We start from the raw sequence: 20,912 nt of genomic DNA, 5'->3' as shown, positions 1-20,912 counted from the left end.
TATTAGGCAGGTACTGAAGGGGGTGCAGTAAGGTTAAGCTAAGGCCACATAGTATAGTGAATAATAGAGTTCAAGTGTATACCAATTTGGTTACAGAGCCTACACTCTTAACTATTATTTTGTATTGTCTCTTAAAACTACATGGCCTGGGCTTCCCTGGTGGCGCAGTGGTTGAGAGTCTGCCTACTGATGCAGGGCACACGGGTTCGTGCCCTGGTCTGGGAAGATCCCACATGCCGCGGAGCGGCTGGGCCGTGAGCCATGGCCGCTGAGCCTGCGCGTCCGGAGCCTGTGCTCCGCAACGGGAGAGGCCACAACAGTGAGAGGCCCGCGTACCGCACATGGCCTTACGATTTGTTATATTTTTGAATCTTATGATTTAGTATGGTAGTATGTGCATGGATATAACCCATGGGATTTTTTTTTTTTTTTAAAGCTTGCCAGGTGTCCTTAGTGTTGGCTTGTATTTATATTTTATTTGTAGATTTATTTTTAAATTCCTAAGAGTGAATAATTTTTGTTTAGCTTCCACTTGAAAGGCTGGTTGTTAATGCCTTAATTTTAGCCTGTTAACTGCATTTGTAGTATTATTCCATAAATTTTGTATATTATAAAAGTTCTGCCTGGACTTTCAGCGAGAAATGTATATGACCAAATGATAACCAATAAACTTTATAATTTAAATGAGTGGTATCAAGAGGAAATATAGGAATTTGCCATTGGGTTTTCTCTGCTTAGAAGCTATCATTTAGGCATTTAGCCTTAGGAAAGATAACACATGTTTTAAATGTTTTTATTCTCAATGGGGAGCTAATACTGTGTCTAGGTTGAGCATACATTAGATATTTATATCACATGTATCACATAAATATATTTGAGTACAATTTTAAAATTTAAAAAAAAATTTTTTTTTTCTGGCTACCAAATAGGTGTGAGATGCTGTAGATCAGTGGTCCCCAACCTTTTTGGCATCAGGGACCATTTTCTTGGAAGACAGTCTTTCCATCGATGGGGGTGGGGTGGGGGGGGATGGTTTCGGGTTGATTCAAGCGCGTTACATTTATTGTGCGCTTTATTTCTATTATTATTACATTGTAATATATAAATTATACAACTCACCATAATGCAGAATCAGTGGGAGCCCTGAGCTTGTTTTCACTTGCCACTCACTGATAGGGTTTTTTGTTGTTGTTGCTGTTATTTATCTATCTGTTTATTTATTTACTTTTGGCTGCACGTGGGCTTTCTTTAGTTGCGGTGAGCAGGGGCTACTCTTCGTTGAGGTGTGCAGGCTTCTCATTGTTTTTGTTTTTTGGTTTTTTTTAATGTCTTTCTTTCTTTATTGGCTGCCTTGGGTCTTCATTGCAGTGCGCAGGCCTCTCATTGTGGTGGCTTCTCTTGTTGCAGAGCATGGGCTCTAGGCACGCGGGCTTCAGTAGTTGTGGCACGTGGGCTCAATAGTTGTGGCTCATGGGCTCTAGAGTACAGGCTCAGTAGTTGTGGTGCATGGGCTCAGTTGCTCTGCGGCATGTGGGATCTTCCCAGACCAGAGCTCGAACCTGTGTCCCCTGCATTGGCAGGCAGATTCTTAACCACTGCGCCACCAGGGAAGTCCCACTGATAGGGTTTTGATATGAGTCTGCAAGCAATTGATTTATTATGGTCTCTGTGCAGTCAAACCTCTCTGCTAATGATACTCTGTATTTGCAGCCGCTGCCCAGCGCTAGAGCATTACTGCCTCAGCTCCACCTCAGATCATCAGGCATAGATTCGCATAAGAAGTGCACAGCCTAGATCCCTTGCATGTACACTTCACAGTAGGGTTCGCGCTTCTATGAGAATCTAATGCTGCTGCTGATCTGACAGGAGGTGGAGCTCAGGTGGTAATGCGAGCGATGGGGAGCAGCTGTAAATACAGATGAAGCTTCACTTGCTTGCCCGCTGCTCACCTCCTGCTGTGCGGCCTGGTTTCTAACAGGCCACGGTACTGGTCCGAGGCCTGGGGGTTGGGGACCCCTGCTGTAGATGATCCAAGAATAGGTGTCACAGATCTCTGTCCTACAGAAATAAGACACACATGAAAAAATGAGAGAAATACCAGTTCAGTACAATAACACTGTGTACATCATGAATGGACAAATAAATCTTACAGGAATTCTGAGAAAAGGAGGAAACTTTTCAACCAGTAGTTTGGGAAGGGTTGTTGGGAGAGGAGAGAACTGAGCTGGTCTTATAGGGTAGGTTGAATTTCCTTAAATGGAGTGACTAGGGTATGTGAACAAAAGCTTAGACATGAGGAGGGACACATTGAGCTTAGGGAACAGGAAGAATTCAGCCATGGCTAGAGTAGAGTGTTAGGACGATGAAGATTTAGAGAAATTTTCAAAAATTAATTTGGGCCAGACTGTAGAAGACCTTGAATTCCAGGAGTAGGAATTTGGATTTCTTAAGAAGTTTGGAGTTGAGGAAGAAAAAATGCTTTGGGTATATGATACTTAATTCTTGAGTTACTGCTTATGTGATGGACATTACTTAATAAGTTATATTCTTGACTTAAAATGCTAGATATTTTTAGTTGTTGGGAACAAGAAATACCGAAGAGCTTGCTTTCTTGGTTGTTAGTCAAATCCAGTGCTTAAAATTAGCTTGTTAGCATCATCTCAGACTTTCTGGTTGGAAGAGTTTTATATCATATAGCAAATACTTGACAGTTGTCTGTTTTTAGAGGTGGCAAATCAGGATTTTGCACTGATGGTTAATTTTGTTTATAAATTTCCACCTACTGTAAATTTATGCCCTTATTTACAGGCACACTAAAACTCGGTCTTGTTTTAAAGCTCTGGCTTATCTTGGTCCCACTATCGCATTAGCCCAGCAGCTGTGGGCTGCATTGTTTAACCTGCTGAACTCCATGCTCTTTCTTTATAAAATTGGAAAACTGTCTCTCTCCCAGGGGTGGGGAGGTTGTTCAGTGAGATAAGACAGTTTAAAGAGAATGCTGTAATGTTTGGCACACTATGGAACTATATATTGAGTAAATTTTCTTTCCCTCCTTTCTGACTTTGGAATGGTTGTGAATAGAGGCTTATTGTTTCTTAATTTAAATATAGATTCATGTAACAAAACTTAAAAAGAAGTTTGGAAGGCAGTTACTTTTGTAAAGTCTGACTTTGTTGTATAAAAACTTGAATTTTTAAAAACGTTGATATGCCAAGAGAACTTACTGACAATTTAAAAAAGATAAATTTGCAGTTGTTTAATTAGAATCTCCATAAAAAGTCAGAACTATTAAAGGACTAAAGTGTTTCTCCCAGGTTATTTCATGAGCTGAAAGCATACTCAGACTGTGGCATTGAAAGGAAATGAAGTCCAGGAGAAATATTCTGAATCAACTGTTTTCTGCATCATGTTGTTAAGGAAATGCAGTTAAACTTTTTTCTAACTTGACATTTTTTTTTCTTTCGTTGTTAATCTATGAGTGTTAATGTATGTATAGATTTGTGTAACTCCCACCACAATCAGGAAGCAGAATAGTTCCATCACCCCTCAAAACTCCCTTGTGCTATCTGTTTCTTTAGGGTCACATTCTCTCCCTAACCCCTGGTAACCACGGGTTTGTTTTCCATTTCTTCCCTTAGGGACGTATTAGTGAACACTGTCAAATGATAAATATCTTATCAAATATGATAAAATATGAGAAATATCATGTAACAATGTATACGAAAGTGCTTGGCATATAGAGGCACCAGGACTTAATAAAAATCAGTGTCATATGTAATATTAGGTCAGTAGGTAAAGCTTAACTGGACTCTTCTTTTGAGTTAACTTTGCATAATATTTGATAGCTTTTTTCTCCTTACTCAGAGGCTTTTAGGCTTATTTTTGAAAGGCTTTTTGTTCCACATGGTCTTGATTGCTGGAAGTCTCTGTTATCTTTTAACCTCACGTTCCTCATAAGAAACAGTGGGAAATGGTATCGACCTTGAAGGGTTGTTACAGTGATTAAATGTGATGACATATATAAACATACATCTATAAATACAGTTTTACACCACATGCACACGTGTGTGTGTGTGTATGTACATATCTATGTATGTGACCTGACCCACAGTAGGCATTCTACCAATTAAAAATATATTTTATAAATAATATAGTTTACAGAACTTTGGAATAGCTTGGCAAAGGAATATCATGTCCTCTTGTTATCAGGATTCTCACCCACCCCTCCATCCTCCCAAAAGCTTCTGGAATGGGAAGGTTGATCCTCAAAATATCACCTTTTTGTCTTAATAACTTTTTATAAGTTTTTTTCAGAAATTTATCACCAATTTCTCTGTTTTGCATTGGAGGGGAGAATACTAAGTCTGTTTAACTTTATCTTAATATTTCAGGGTTCATACCACATTATAGCCATTTCATAAAATGTGAGTTTTGAAATTGATGATTGGGGCATATGGGCTGAATCTTTGCTAACCCCAGGGCTTCCTTTTGAACATGTATTCCTAAGCTTCCACTATAGTAGTGTTTTTTTCTGGCCACTTTAATCTTTTACTTAAAAGTAAAGTACACAGTATTCGATATATATAACATCCTAGGCAGTGGGATATAATTGCTTTCCTACAAATTTAATTATTTAATCAAATACAGAAGCAGGTTTAGAATTTTTTGTTCTTGTCCACAAATCATCACCTACACGCTATCAGTGTGTTTTGTCTCATTATTAGTGTTCAACATATTAATAGAATCAGTAAATTATAAGATTAGAAAGAACCTTTAAAATCTTCTAGTCAGTTAGTTCTTAATTCTGTCTAACCCAAGGCCCCTTTTCATAATAAATACTTTGCAACGCTCTCTTTAGCGTCCAGAAGTGAAATTCATAGCTAATGAACATTTTTACCTACTTAATTAAAATAAACCATTTTAATTACCTAACTGTAATATGAAGGAAAAATAAAAAGAAAATCATTGAAAATATGAGATATGATTATGCTAGAAGACAAAACCGCCCAAAACAAAGAACAACCCAACAGATTTCTAAAATGCTCCTAGGGGGTGGGCTGCCCCGTGGAGAGCCATGAGTTTTCTCATTTCATAAGTAAAGAAAGTAAGGGGTGGGTGTAAAAGGGCAGAAGAGGGTGTGTTGGGTGAGACTTGGTATTACTTTCTCAGAATTACACAAGTGTTGTTAGTAGTAGAGCTTGGACAGGAATTCCAGGTTTTGTGATCTGCCCTGCTGCTCTTGTTATTTAGTGCTTCTGAAGCTACCCTGGATTCTGAAGGAATCCAACTGGCAATGAGTCCAGGGATGCTACTTTAAGTAATCAGTAGGTACAAAACTTTGTTTCTTGCTTTTTCTGAACACCTACCTGTGCGATGTCACACATTGTCCCCAGCTACTGTCTCCACCTGCCCAGTCCCCATCTCCTCCTCTTCTATCCCTCAGTAAGCACACAAACGAAAAATCAAAACAAAACTTTTCTAGTTTAGCCCCACTACTATTACTAATCAAGGAAGTCTTCTAGGAGAGCATAGAGCCCTCATTAGATGCTTCCAAAGCTTTTATTACAGTATCACTCTTATCTGAATTTTTGATTTCCTTGCTTGATTGTAGGTTCCATGAGAATTTTGTAGTCTACCCTATGCGCCTGTGTTGAAGGTGAAAGTATTATTTCCAAAATATAGTAATACTGACACTCAGTGAAGATATGCTGTGTTTATCTTCCAGTCTCAACCCTCTCTGATATTCTGGTGTTTCCAGAGGTGCTTGGAATAGAACCCAATATGAAGCACCCCCAGCACTAGTCCAACTTCCTTTTTACTTTCATCCCATTAACTCCCTTAATTTCTTGGAGGAAACATTGTCCCCTGTAATTTTTAGACTGTTGCTTCTGAATTTTACCAGTTATGAAGAATTCTGTCTTAGCTTAACTTTTGATACTTTTGACTTTAGCCTTATACACTGAATTCTTTTCTTAATAAAGATTCCAGGTAATCAAGATCAAAGATCAATTAATAAAGAACTAATACTTTTGTGGTGTTTTGTTAAACATGTGAAAGACATTTTACTCTTTTGTAAACAGTTTTGTTTTAGGTAGAGTGTAATTTACTCTCTTGTGTAGCTGTCTGACTTCGTACTTTTTTCCTCTTGTATTTTTGGACTCGTGTTTTTGCTTAAGTACAACAATTCCATTTCTTATTGTTGACTTCCTGAATATGTGTGGTGAAACTTTCTTTACATTCAGCAGCCATGCCTCATTAATTTAAACCTGGCTTTGCTTTGTTGGTCTCATGGTCACTTTGTTTCTTCTTTATCTTAATGTGTTGTCAACCATACTTCTCACAACCCCATTTCAGTGCTGCTAACTTAGGGTGCTCATGTTAGTAAATACCTATCACTTTGATACTATTTTGGAGACTCTGGGTGTTTTTCTCCGACCCATCCATGGATTCCTCTTTCTTTTATAGTCTGGCATTCGTGCTATACAAATATAACATGGTTTAATTGGAAAGAGCACAGGCTTAGGAGTTAAATGGATGCAAGTTTAAATCCTAGCTCTGTGACCTGTCAACTGTATAGTCTGGGAATATTTGAATGCTTCTGAGGTCACTTTCTTCAACTGTAAGATGGGTGTACTTTTACCCATTTTTCAGAGTTGTGAGATTAGGAATATTGTATGTAAAGTACTTTATACAGTCTTTCTTTCTCTCCCATGTCTCTTAACAGTCTCTGAAAAGAGAGGCAGAGTAAACTAGAGGGAGACAGACTGAGAATGAGAAGTCCTGGCCAGCTCTGCCCTTCTGTCTCAAAAATTATGTGTTTGTGATGGACTTTATGTGAAGATCACCCGAGGAGTAAGCAAACCACCAGGCAGTCTCACTGAATCTGGGTCTTTATTGCCTCATCTGGAATATGAAGGGTTTGCCTGGGCCACTGGTTTCAAATGATGTCTTTAACATCCCTTAGGACAGAGAGGTCTAGGCAAAGGAGGCGCTGGGGCTGGGGCTGGGGCCAGTCCTTAAGTAGAGCTCTTCTCTGGTTCTGTTTTACATATGAGACTTCTTGGTGAGATTTTTGAATGAAGGATTCAAAAAGTTTGCAAACTGGTGGACTAAATTATCTCTAAAGCCCCTTTCAATTCTGACTTCCCATGATAGGTGATTTTATAGACAGTGTGGTTTTTAAATTGAACTTTCAGATATGTCTTTCATAATATTTTATGCATTATACTGTAACTGTGCCCTCAGTGTAGAAAGCCAAACTCTTGATAGCGGTTGTTTGCAGCAAAGTAAGCGTTTATTGCAGGGTACCAAGCAAAGGGAATGGGAGACAAGTCTCAGATCCACTCCCTTGTGGTCTTTGAGTTAGGGATGTTTTAACGGGGATGAACAAAGAAACTGGGATTAATCATCGTCTTGTGACATTTCTTGAGTGTGGTTTTGGGGGTCAGGATGTCTCTGATGTACGATTCTCTGGCCAGGTGTTCTCATCTGTAGAAACAACCTGAGTGTACGTTAATGATGATACCTACAACAGCCACTTTAGTACATTAATGGTGTTATCGACGACAGCAGTCTTAGTCATCTAACTCTGGGTGATTAGTGTTCAGTTAGCACAGGATTGAGGCCAGGGGGAGCAAGAAAGGGATTGAGGGCAGGGGAGACAAGCAAGTGAATACAATTTTGGATAGAGAGATTAATCATAAACTTGTTAGGGAAACTTAGTTTTAGGGGGGCTTGGTTTCAGTACTATTCTGAAAACTACCTCCTCTTGTCTATCAAATAGAGTAGTTACATTTGTAACCCGTGTCCCCTGCGTCGGCAGGCAGACTCTCAACCACTGCGCCACCAGGGAAGCCCTGTAAATAACTTTTAAAGTCCTATAAATAGCAGTTGCCATTCTTAAGTCTTCATGAGCTTTTGTGACCAAATGAAATCTTTTTATTGGCATTCTTACTAATTTCTCCACCTATGTTTTTATTTACTAATGGTAAGAAAATGCTATGTGAAACACTTTAAAATACATGGAAAGAGTTCTAGGATTATTTTCCATCCGTTATTTATTTTGATTTTTGCAAGTTTAGGAGGAATAAAGGTCACAAAAGTAAAGTTTTAATAGCAAAGCAAATATTCCAGATATTAACGCTGTTATTATTTGCGTAAAATACACTTTTACACATGAACCAAAACTCAGTCATTGTCTTTCAGAATAAGTCAGAAAAAAACATTTTGTACGTTTGTAGCATTCACCCAGAATTCCATGATGTTTATGAATAAAAGCAGTTAATGGATTTCAGTCTGAAATACTTTGAATCAAAAATTATTTGATTTCATTCATATTGTGAGGTATTAAATAAAAATGACATTTCAGATATTTTTAAGACAAGGCCTACTACAAATAAATACAAATAAAATAATTATGGTCTGTAATATTTCTGCCTTTGCCTACAACACTTGGTTGGTTTTTCTGACTTCTTGAAGTTTTTTTCTAGAATAGTGGCTATATATGATTTATCCTTGGTTCTGCCTCCTTGTCTAGATACTTGTGTTTCATGAAAGAAAATTACGTAGTGTAGTTTCTTAAGAGTTAACGTCTCTAGGATTCCTTTTAACAGAAGGCCATTTTAGGCTGTGGTTCAACTATTTCTCTACATCAGTAGTGTCTAACTTTCTTTGAGTTACAAACCCCTCTGATAAAAGTTAGGGATTCTCTCCACAGGGGAAAATATGTATATATATTATATGTATATTATATATATACATATATTTATAAATAACTTAGCCTGCAATTTTAGGGGGTTTATGAACCCTTGAATACATTCTGTGAACCTTCTATGGGTAAACTACCCTTTGCTGTGTGAAGAATAGATGGTAAATATTTTCATTTGCTTTTATCTATTATAAGAAAAAATACTATGAATGATAGTTGACTTTATTTTATTTGACAAAATGGTGGCATTTGCACTCAATTTGTATTAATCTGTAGCTTAGAAGTCTTTTATTAAAGGTAATGACATAACTATAGATTTTAGAAATAATGTGATCAAGTTGTTTTGTTTTGTGGTATGAAACGGAGAAAAACATTGTATTCCTTGTCCAGTCAAATCACTTGATAGATGTTGCCCTGTAACAGTGGTATTTTATGGCTTCCAGTGAATACCAGTAACTTATATTAGAAAAAAACCCCAAAACGATTGATTCAGAATATCAGCTTTTTCATATATGGAAAACATGGGGCCAGTATCTTTAATATTGTATAATTCATATTTTATACTTCTCATTAGTGGTTAACTCTACCTTCAATGTTTTGTTTGTGAGGCACCCTATCCAGTCCCTTAATATAAGAAATTCTGGCTCTTGATTTTTCCCTTTGAAATAAATGTTGTTGAGATTTTTAAAAAATTATGTAAAAGTAATACTCTTTGTCCACAATTTGGAAAAAAATCAACCATAGTCTCACTATGCAGGGACAGTCATTGGTAACATTTTGATGTATTTCTGTCTGGTCTTTTTTCTGTTCTGTGATTTCATTCTGTCTGCATTTTGGTCCCCTTTGTTCTCTGGCTTCACTTGTATATACTCTTGTTTCTAATTTCTGAGGTGGCAGTTAGCCTCACAATTTCTCTTTTCCTTCAGCATTCATGAGCTCCAGGGTAGAGTTGGTTAGAGTTATTCATGTCTTGGTAATGTCTCAGCTAATTAACTGTTTTATTTTGAGATATAATTCACATACCATACAATTCAGCCATTTAAAGTGTACAAGGCACAGTGGCTTTTAGACTGTTCAGAGTTGTGTAGCCATTACCACTGTCCAATTTTAGAACTTTTTTTTTAACCCCAAAACGCACTTCATACTCATTAGCAGTCACCCCGTCCACCTGCCTTGAGCCCCAAAGAACCACTAATCTACTTTCTGTCTCTATAGATTTGCCTATTCTGGACACATAAATGAAATCATAGACTATGTGGACTTTTGTGACTGGCTTCTTTCACCTGGCATGAGTTTTCAAAGTCCATCTGTGTTGCAGCATGTATCAATTACTTCATTCCTTTGTTTGTTGAATGATATCCACTGATGTTTATACCACTTTTGTTTACCCACTTATCAGATGAAGGAGATTTGGGTTGTTTCCACTCTTTGACTTATGAATTGTGCTTCTATGAACATTCCTGTATGTTTTTGTGTGGACATATATTTTTATTTCACTTAGGTATATATATCTAGGAGTGGAATTGCTGGGTTATATGGTACCCTATAGTTAACATTTTTTGAAGACTATAGTAAGTAATTTGAACAGGGAGGGTAGTCTCTTGAATAACAGGTAAGAGGTATAATAGAGTTATACTAACCCGTCTTTCTGAAATGATTTCATATAATTATGTTCCACTCAGTGTGGGTGTGTGTGGTTTTAACTTCTACATCTTACAAGGAAGCCTTGTGTAATAACAGGAAATAGTTGAAATATAGTGAGTGTGCTTGCCATTTATGCAGAAAAATATTGGTGTCGTTTTCATTTTTAAAAATATGCTTGCTGTTAATAATTCATATTGTTTGAAACAATTTCAGAGAAACAAAACCCAACAGAAATCCTGAGACTTTGGAAAAACTTCCTTATGCCTAACCAGTCCCTGTGCAGTGTGCATCATAAAGAATAATGTCAGGAAGTCAGCCTCTTTGTCTTTTTTGTCCTAGCTTGACAGAGTACTATTCTTCCTCCAGGCCCAGGCCTGTTTGCATGTTGATTCCTCCTGCATGTTTTAATTGATTGCCTTAGACCTCTAGGATCCCTTTCTAATGGGAAGAACGCTGAGCTGGTAACTGGAGATGGGAGGTCTTCACCTAGTTCCGTCATCACTGGGTGTGCCACTGTGAGCAGAGTCAGGTCCCTCAGCTTTTCTGCTTCTCACTTTCTTCATTTGTGTAATGAGACATTCATCTGTGAAACCAAAAGTTGTTTAAAGCTTGGTGATTTTTTTTTAAATTTACCATTTTATTTATTTTATTACAATTTTTGGCCATGTCACGCGGCTTGAGGGATCTTAATTCCCTGACCAGGGATTGAACCTGGGCCATGGCAGTGAAAGCACTGAGTCCTGACCACTGAACTGCCAGGGAATTCCCAAAGCTCGGTGATCTTAATTCTAGCTCTAGACTTTTAAGGTTTTACAAACTCATTGTCACACTTACTGATTTTTCATGAATTTGGCATTTTAATATATACTTCCTTGTATTGCCTCCCTCTCTTCTTACTTTTAAAATTCATTCTTCCCTCTCCATCTAGATGATCTGTCCTAGGAGGGCAAAGACTCTGTTAACAGTAACAAAGAATAGCCTTTGTAATACCTTGCCCGAAGATGGTTACTGTTTGCTAGTGCAAATATTGTGAGTTTTCAATGACTGCAGAATGACTCTAATTGGTCATATTCTCTGTTTAAATGAGATGATTGAAAAAACTTGGTAAATTTAGGTAGATATTTTAACTTTTTTCTCTCTTTTAAAGAGTATGCTTTGACTAAAGTAGACATGGGTATAGTCAGAAATGAAAATTCTGTTTTTGGTAACTTTAATAACCTTTCTGCTAGAACTTTATCCTTATGAGACTTATATATGTATATATTATTCATGGCCTCATATTTTGTATACAAGAAGAGTGTCAGTAAACTTGCTTGCCTTCTGATAGTCTGTGTACCTCCATCACTTAGTACTTTACTTAGACATTTTACTGTCTAGCTGTGTGTCTCTTGAAGGAAAAAGCAAAACATGAGCTTAAACTTCAAGTTAATGGAGGTGAGTGCTGTAAAGTAAATTGAATGGTTGTTTTGAGTGACCATTGTTAGGCCAAGGATTCTTAAGGGTGCCAGTGTAGTTTTAGTTTATCTAGGGTGCTTTATCATTCCTATCTCAGTGTATGTTTTGAGTGGTTTTCAATTTGTCTGTAAAAATTTACTTTTAGTTTAAAGTATGGCAAAGAGTAATTTCGCTAAGAGGTATGGGTTATTTCTACCTCAGCATTTAATCATTTTAAAAAAATATATTTATTTATTTATTCAGCTGCGGTGGGTCTTAGTTGGCGGCACGCAGGATCTTTGTTGCCATGTGTGAGATCTTCATTGCGGCACACGGGATTTAGTTCCCTGACCAGGGATTGAACCCAGCCCCGAGTATTGGGAGTGCGGAGTCTTAACCGCTGGACCACCAGAGAAGTCCCCATTTAATCATTTTTACTCTGATTATGGGATCATGGAACAACTGGCATTAGTAAGCTGACTCTTTTGGCTGTGCCTAAGCTGCTGCTTTTTTCCTTTCTCTTTCCCTCCCTCCCTTTTTTTCCTTCCTGTTTTCCTTTTACTATGTAAGTGGAAATGTTCTCTTTTTAAAACATTATATCAATAGAAAGGTCTGTTCCTTTTTGACCACCATCCTTAGTTGCAGCCTCTTCTGTCTTCACTTAAGCAACCATAATAACATTGGCATGTATCATTCTAGACGGATTTATGTGTATTTACATTTATTTATATAAGCCATATAGCATAGGGTTTTTGGGGGGGAATGTGGTCCCCCCTTCCAAAAATGGTATCATATTCTTTTTCACTTAGCAATACCTCTTGGAGAGCTGTTCATTTTAAAAAATATAGCTCATTCTTTCCAGCTGGGTAGTATTTCATAATGCTGAAAGTACCACGGTTTATTTAGCCCTTCCCTCATCAGTGGACATCCACGTTTCCGATTTTTGTTGTTGTCATTACAGACAAGGCTACAATGAAACATCTTTGTACTTAACAATTGAGTATTTCTCAGGGGTAGATACTGAGAAAGCATTCCTGATGGTAGGCGTTCAAAATTATAATAGCTACTTATCTGTTTGCCCCCTAAAGTTTATACTCCCCTCCAGCTATGAAGACAAAGATACTACCAAATGGTTTTTAGAATATCAAAGGCAAGACTTAGACGTTTTTGTCAGTCTTTGAGAAGAAATGGTGCTTTGTTGTTTCACTTTTGCATTTTCCAGAAAATAGTGAGGTTGAACTTTGTTTATTGGCTTGACCATTTGTATTTTCTTCCTATAAACTGCATATATTGAATTGGATTACTTATAAAGTATCCAGTTTAAATGATAGCTTTGGGGGTAAATATTGTTGAAATATACATATAGCAAAGTGCATAAACCACAAATATACAGCTCAGTGAATTTTCATAAAGTGAATACGCCATGTGTAACGAGCATCCAAATAAGAAACAGAGTGTTGTCAAAGCCCTCGAAGCCCCCTGGTGCCCCTTGCAGTTACTCTTCCTGCTCTGCACCTCCCAGGATAACTGTTATCCTTCTAATATTATAAATTAGTTTCTATGCTTTTGAATGTTAGATAAATAGAATTATACAGTATATACTCTCTGCTTCTTTCTCAGTGTTAACTTTTGAATACATTTTAAGTAAAAGAATTGTATCAGTGTAGAGATCTGTGAATATTTATACAGATAATTTCTTCTCTCACTAAACTTCAATAGATAAGTAGTGTCATTTTATATAACCCCAAATGTCTGTGTACAGTTCTAAGAACTCAGGGTAGACTCCCCCACCAGGGAATTAACAGACTTGTTTACTGAATTCCAGTTGATAGTTGAAAGTTCTTTCTTCATTTTTGGGTAGAGCTAAGGTTTGACCGTATTCTGCTCTTTAGCTGTCCTGTTGTGTTTTGTCAGAATTTGTAAACTGGTTTTATTTCTTCTGAGTGCTCTGTAACTAGAATGCTGCTTAACCTTTTACTTTCTTTCTGTATCTGGGAAAGTATTATTCTCTCGTGCTGCTTCAGGAAGAATGAAACCATATAGTTTGTCCCTTTCCTGTTATTGTCTGTTGGTTTCCCAAACAGGTGCCAGAGCACCTTTAAACATTTTCCTTTTAGCTTCCCCTGGTTGCATTATAAGTGCTTAATTGATAAGCAGAGGTGTTTTAAGTTCTGTCTTTTTGGTTTATTTTTTGTTACTTGTTTCTTTTGGCGATTTGCTTATAAAGGAGTATACTTTTTTGTCTTCAGAATACCTAGAACATAAACTGTTAAATACAAATTTCTAGTGGTTTCCTGACACTATGCTTTAGTAGAGACCTAGTTTCTTTTGTTTTTTTTTTTAATTAGTAAAATGTGTAAACATAAATAAGATCACTATAGGTGACAATGTTTAAATTTATTTATTTGTTTATATTTGGCTGCTTTGGGTCTTTGTTGCTGTGCACAGGCTTTCTCTAGTTGTGGTGAGTGGGGACTACTCTTCGTTGCGGTACCCGGGCTTGTCACTGTGGTGGCTTCTCTTGTTGTGGAGCACGGGCTCTAGGCGCACGGGCTTCAGTAGTTGCGGCTTGCGGGCTCAGTAGTTGTGGTTCATGGGCTTAGTTGCTCCGCGGCATGTGGGATCTTCATGGATCAGGGGTCGAACCCGTGTCCCCTGCATTCGCAGGGGGATTCTTAACCACTGGGCCACAGGGAAGTCCTAAATTTATTTTTAATTAATAGTCTGCTTCCTGAAAGAATTTAAAGTGATTTACAATGAAAGACATATGGCAATAATGCCAATAAGAATAAAAATATAAGATTGTAAGAGGAGAAACAGATAATAATAACCATAATCTTTGCTTCTAAAATTGGATGTTAAATTTAGCTTTGAGCCTCTGTCTTTCGGGACTTGAAAGGAAAACAAATACAGTTGTCATTGGGGAATAAAGAAGCACACCATTTCATCAGTCGACAGATGTGTTTATGTTATTAAATTCCAAAAAATGAAGACATGTTCATTAAAATCAGGTCATGCAAATTAACATGCATCCAGGGATTTAAAAATGTATTGGTGGATTTAAAAGAAATTAATCAGCTTATAAACATTTCACTTATGTTCGCGAAAAAACTAAATCAGTGCAATTGTATAAGTGAAGTATTCACCTAGTTTACAAAATTAGAGCGTAAAGAGCATTTGCTTAAACTATTTAAATAGTTAACAGTTAATTTCTTTCAGTTTGTGGAATAATCTCAGTAATCAGGCTATGATTGTTTTAGCTGACTGTTAAAACGTTTTCATTTTCATTGTGAAGCGATATTTTGCAATAACTATTATTATATATCTTATATATGCAGTGATTGACATTAGTGTTCACGCTCTCATCTTATGTATTTGATTTTGTCACTTGAATCAGGATCAACATGTTGCTTATTTATTTTGGAGCAGTCTTAGAAAAATTATAAACTTGTCCCATTTATTTGTCTCCACTGATTCCCAAGGACTGCTTTTTCTGGCAGAGTATTTGATTAGGGATTATAACAAAGAGAGATCATCCTAACCTGAATTAATGTGTTCTTAAAATTTTTATAATTAAGATATCTTTAATTGTAAATTATGTGTTTATTCTTTATAAAATTAGGTAATATAGAAATACATGAATTAACAAGTGAAAGCTGTGTTTTTTCCATTTCTACCTAGGATGGTAATCCCTAAAACCGTTTTTGTTGCTGTTGCTAATGTAGCATATAATTAGAAGAATGTATGATATACAGTGTGTGTGCAGATTGGCAAAAATTGCCGCTGATAGAATAGTCCAAAAGTCATTGTTGGTGAACATATAAATAGCCACCATACTTAAGAAATAGAATATTACCAGTACCTTTAGAAGCCTCCTGTGTGCCCCACCACGACAGCTAGTATCCTTTTATGTTGATTGTTCTTTTACTTTAAAATTTTACCTATCTATGTATCCCTATACAATTTATTTATTTATTTATTGAGAACTTGAGAAGTCAGCGTAATCTATCAAACACTGCCATCAAACACTGCTGCCATCAGATAGATGAAGGCTTCTACAGGTACAGAGTCTCTGGGTGATAGTCAGACCTCAGCTTCCCAGAGGATTCACCAGATAGATCCTTTTTTAGGGGAAGGCAGTGGGCAGGTTCATGCATAAATAAGTCCTGGAAAACTACTGTGGAGGGCTCACCGCAGTCAGGACTCTGCAGGCGTTGACTCTCGGGTAGGAATAATGCTTCTAAATTCACCATGCCCTCCCACCACCTCTCAGGAGTAGGTCAGAGCGGAGTACTGAGGATAGATAAGATGAGTGTCACCAGCTGGTCCGGCAGCTGTGTATGGAAGAGAGCACAGGGATCTTACTAGCACATGTTCAAGAAGCCAAGTACAGATTAGAATCTGTGCTAGCTTTACCTGGGCATTCTGTTCTTGGCTCAGAAAAAGATGGTTTGTTTAGCAGCAAGGATTTTGATGATACAGCTTTCAAAGAGTCTTTCTCTTGAGTCACCCTCCCCCAGTTTGTTTAGATTGGATGCCTTCTCTGTTTTATGCATGACTGTCACCCTGGGATCTCCCTTCATGATCATTTTGGAGGTTCTCACATGTGTTGGATCTCTTGTTTCCTGTATTTCAAGTCTCCCTCAGTCTTGTTTACTCTTTTGTTTTAGCAGAGCCCATTTTCCAATAGCTTCTTGAAAAAAGATTGTATGGGAGGTAACTTTGAGACCTTGCGATAGTGTTTTTACTATCCTTACACTTGATCGAAAGAGTGACTGGATGGAATAATTTTCTTGAGAACTTTGTAGGCATTGTTCTGTTTTCATCTTGCTTCTGGTATTGCTGCCGAGTCCAAATCCAGTCTAATTTTTGATCCTTTACATGTGACCCATTTTCATCCCCTCCAGAGGTTTTGCAGAATGTCCATCATTTCCTGTGTTCGGAAAGTTAAAGCGACGTGCCCTGGTGAGCATTTGTTTTCATCCATTATCCTAGCTTTCAGTAGGCTCTGTTAATGTGGAGTGTCATGTCCTCCTGTTCTGGGGAGTTTCTATGAATTATTTTGTTGCTGATTTCCTCCCCTCCAGTTTCTCACTACTTTCTTTTTGAGGCTTATATAGATTTGCCTGTGAGACCTCTGTCTTGGTCCTCTAATATTCTTTCTACTTTCCATCTCTTCATCTTCTGCTTGACTTTTGGGGGGATTTCTTCAGCTTTATTGTCTAACTCTTCTGTTGAGTGTTTCATTTTTGCTAATGTTTTTACTAAACATTTGCTGTGTTTTAAACTTACAGTAGCTCTCATTCTCTGAATTCTCTGAATGTTTCCATTCTTCATTTTATTTAAAATTTTTTTCCCCACAAGTACCTACCAGATGCAGTATTTCTTGTCTTTCTGAAAATGTTAAAGATAGTTTTTTTCTCCCTGAATAGTTTCTTTCAAGTATACTTTTTTCTGTTTGTTTTAGTATCTAATGTCATGTTAAAGTGTTTTCCTCAGATGTCTCATAATCTACGCACAGTAAAAAATAGGGGACTTACAAAGAAGCTTGCATACTCGTGAGGGTTATATGAACTTTGGGCTTCACTGCAGGGTGATTAGCTGGAATTTTTATTACAGCTAATAAAAAGGGAACCACCAGTGTTTCTATATTTTCATCTTTCCTCATGGTCTGGTCAGACTCCTCAGAGAAGTGTGCTCCAGTAAGTCAGCATAGAGCTGTGCTATTCATATTCAATACAGTAGCCACGTGTGGCTATTTAAATTTTTTATTTGTTTTGTCTTGTTTTATTTATTTATTTTACATCTTTATTGGAGTATAATTGCTTTACAGTGGTGTGTTAGTTTCTGCTTTATAACAAAGTGAATCAGTTATACATATACATATGTTCCCATATCTCTTCCCTCTTGTGTCTCCCTCCCTCCCACCCTCCCTATCCCACCCCTCCAGGTGGTCACAAAGCACGGAGCTGACATCCCTGTGCTCTGCGGCTGCTTCCCACTAGCTATCTGTTTTACGTTTGGTAGTGTATATATGTCCATGCCTCTCTCCCGCTTTGTCACAGCTTACCCTTCCCCCTCCCCATATCCTCAAGTCCATTCTCTAGTAGGTCTGTGTCTTTATTCCTGTCTTACCCCTAGGTTCTTCATGGCATTTTTTTTTCTTAAATTCCATATATATGTGTTAGCATACGGTATTTGTTTTTCTCTTTCTGACTTACTTCACTCTGTATGACAGACTCTAGGTCTATCCACCTCATTACAAATAGCTCAATTTCGTTTCTTTTTATGGCTGAGTAGTATTCCATTGTATATATGTGCCACATCTTCTTTATCCATTCATCCGATGATGGACACTTAGGTTGCTTCCATCTCCGGGCTATTGTAAATAGAGCTGCAGTGAACATTTTGGTACATGACTCTTTTTGAATTATGGTTTTCTCAGGGTATATGCCCAGTAGTGGGACTGCTGGGTCATATGGTAGTTCTGTTTTTAGTTTTTTAAGGAACCTCCATACTGTTCTCCATAGTGGCTATACCAGTTCACATTCCCACCAGCAGTCCAAGAGTGTTCCCTTTTCTCCACACCCTCTCCAGCATTTACATTTAAATACCATTAAATTAATAATTCAGTTCTCCAGTTGAACTGGCCAAATTTCAAGGGCTCAGTGGCCACATGTAGTTAATGGCAGCCATGTTGGACAGCACAGCTATTGAACATGCCCATCATTGCAGAAAGGTTTATTGGAGTGCACTGGAGTAGGACTTAAAATCTTGTTGCAGTCATTTGAAAGCTCAGTGAGGGAAGACTTTGTGGGGTCTCAGCATTCACGATTCAGTAGGTATATGGTTACTTAACCCCACAGAGCAGTTACTGCCCTCAGCTGTGTGTCCCCACAGCCCAGAAACTCTGTTTTACTTTCTCCAGATAAGACAAAGGCTGAAACAATATGCTTAACTCTTCATATTACTTTTATTACTCAGTATTTACTTTTTGGCCTTTAAGTCTTACTGGTCCCAGTTCTGGATTCTCCATTGCATTTTCCAGGAATGCCCCTGGTAATAGGTTTTTTTTTTTTTTTTTTTTGCTGTACGCGGGCCGCTCGCTGTTGTGGCCTCTCCCGTTGCGGAGCACAGCCTCCGGACGCGCAGGCTCAGCGGCCATGGCTCACGGGCCCAGCCGCTCCGCGGCATGTGGGATCTTCCCGGACCGGGGCATGAACCCGTGTCCCCTGCATCGGCAGGCGGACTCTCAACCACTGCGCCACCAGGGAAGCCCTATAGCAAGGTCTTTTGATAATAAAACCTCCAATTTATAAATCCACTATGGTACATGTGCGATAAGTAGAACAGAGTAAAGGCCCATTGAGATTAGGATACTGGATAGTTGGCCAGATTATTACTACCTAAATGATTTGTGGTTTTTTTTTTTTTTTGCGGCATGCGGACCCCTCACTGCTGCGGCCCCTCCCGCCACGGAGCACAGGCTCGGGACGCGCAGGCCCAGCGGCCATGGTTCACGGGCCCAGCCGCTCCCGCGGCATGCAGGATCCTCCCGGACCAGGGCACGAGCCCGTGTCCCTTGCATCGGCAGGCGGACTCCCAACCACTGTGCCACCAGGGAACCCCTGATTTGTGTTTTTGACACTAGTTTTGCAATATTCAAATTTCAACATTGAGTTTCATCAAAGTTACAGATTACTTACATGTCATGAACCTTTGGGTTGTTCATGAATATGAATCTGTAGGTGTTAAGTATGTAAATACCGAGAGCCTTTTGTAAAGTGCCTGGCAAATATTAGGTGCTCAAAATTTGAGGGAATTTTTCCTGACTTCCTCACCTGTGAGCATCCTGGTTAAGTGGCGTGGCTACGATCATCAGGCTGTTGAGAGGTGGAACTGGATCAGGTGCTCCTGGTTCACAGACTTCTTTGATACCAGCATCTGTCAATGCTGGATTTTTGCTGACAGTCCCATGCACCGTTTTAGAGGGCAGAGAAGTTCTTTGCTCTTAATCAGTATACAGGTTGGTTTTATTGAGTCCAGGCTTGTCTACACCATGTCACTTTTGACATTTATTCTAAAACATGAGTCATACGCCTTAGGTTTTTTCCCACCCATGGTGACATGCTCAAGGTGGTATTCTTGTCTGTCCTGCCCTGGGTGTGTGCACTTTGTCTTTAGGACCAGGGTCTTCTTGATTTCTTGCAGCTCCCCGACGTGTACCCTATACCTCATTAATATGTAATGAGTTACAGTTCCTTGTTTAAGCCATGCTGTTTCAAATTTCTGTGACTCTACATGTTCTTTTTGTTTGTGTTTTGTTTTAAATGTATTTATTTTTATTTTTGGCTGTGTTGGGTCTTTGTTGCTGTGCGCCGGCCTTCTCTAGTTGCAGCGAGCTGGGGCTACTCTTCGTTGTGGTGCGCGGGCTTCTCATTGTCGTGGCTTCTCTTATTGCGGAGCATGGGCTCTAGGCACGCGGGCTTCAGTAGTTGTGGCTCACGGGCTCTAGAGCGCAGGCTTAGTAGTTGTGGAGCACCGGCTTAGTTGCTCTGCGGCATGTGGGATCTTCCCGGACCAGGGTTTGAACCCGTGTCTCCTGCATTGGCAGGCGGATTCTTAACCACTGTGCCACCAGGGAAGCCCTACATGTTTTTTTTTTTATTGTCTGGAGTAATCTCTTCTCTCCCGCGATTTCTCATCCTCTTAAGTGTCTAACAGCTTCTTTAATTCCTTTTAGCACAGCTCATCTTGCCTTGCTTTGACCTATCCTTAGCACCTGTTACATACCTCTATTACAGTATGTATCATACCAAACTGCATTCGTTCCTTAGCACACTTAGCTTCCCTCCTAGACTATGAGAGCGATGCTTGTGAAGACTTGAATTGTTATGTGAATTTAAAAACTAAGGAAATTTTATGAAGTAAAACGTCTTTCCTTCCTGAGCAAGGAACTGTAAGTATCCCTAATAGATTCCCTTAATCCTTGTCAGGGAGTATCCTCCTACATTGTCATACTCTAGGAATAATATATGCAACTGAATAAGAAGTCCAGGTGGGCTCTGTTTTGGTTCCTGCCTTTGCTTGGCATTGTAGTCATTGGAACCACAGATGGTTAGACAAG

The 20,912-nt window shown here is 38.5% G+C and overlaps 1 protein-coding gene across 5 annotated transcripts in view; it reads left to right on the top strand.

Annotated features, from left to right (window-relative positions):
* LCLAT1 (lysocardiolipin acyltransferase 1) overlaps window positions 1-20,912 on the top strand; it is a 263,073-nt gene that overhangs the window by 100,630 nt on the left and 141,531 nt on the right. The window contains exon 1 of one of the 5 annotated variants that reach the window (XM_022574148.3): window positions 14,294-16,750. The exons of the other annotated variants lie outside the window; for them this stretch is intronic. The gene's annotated coding sequence lies outside the window, so the exon portion shown is untranslated. Of the gene's footprint in view, window positions 1-14,293; window positions 16,751-20,912 lie in introns of those variants that run through there. 5 annotated transcript variants of the gene reach the window in all.

This window comes from Delphinapterus leucas, chromosome 13 (genome assembly GCF_059928025.1).
Source record: "Delphinapterus leucas isolate spDelLeu-1000000601 "Yukka" chromosome 13, BTC_Dleu_Yukka2, whole genome shotgun sequence".
Classification (NCBI taxonomy): Eukaryota; Metazoa; Chordata; class Mammalia; order Artiodactyla; family Monodontidae; genus Delphinapterus; species Delphinapterus leucas.
The sequence above is the reverse complement of the archived record's forward strand: the minus strand, read 5'-3'. Positions and strand labels throughout refer to the sequence as shown.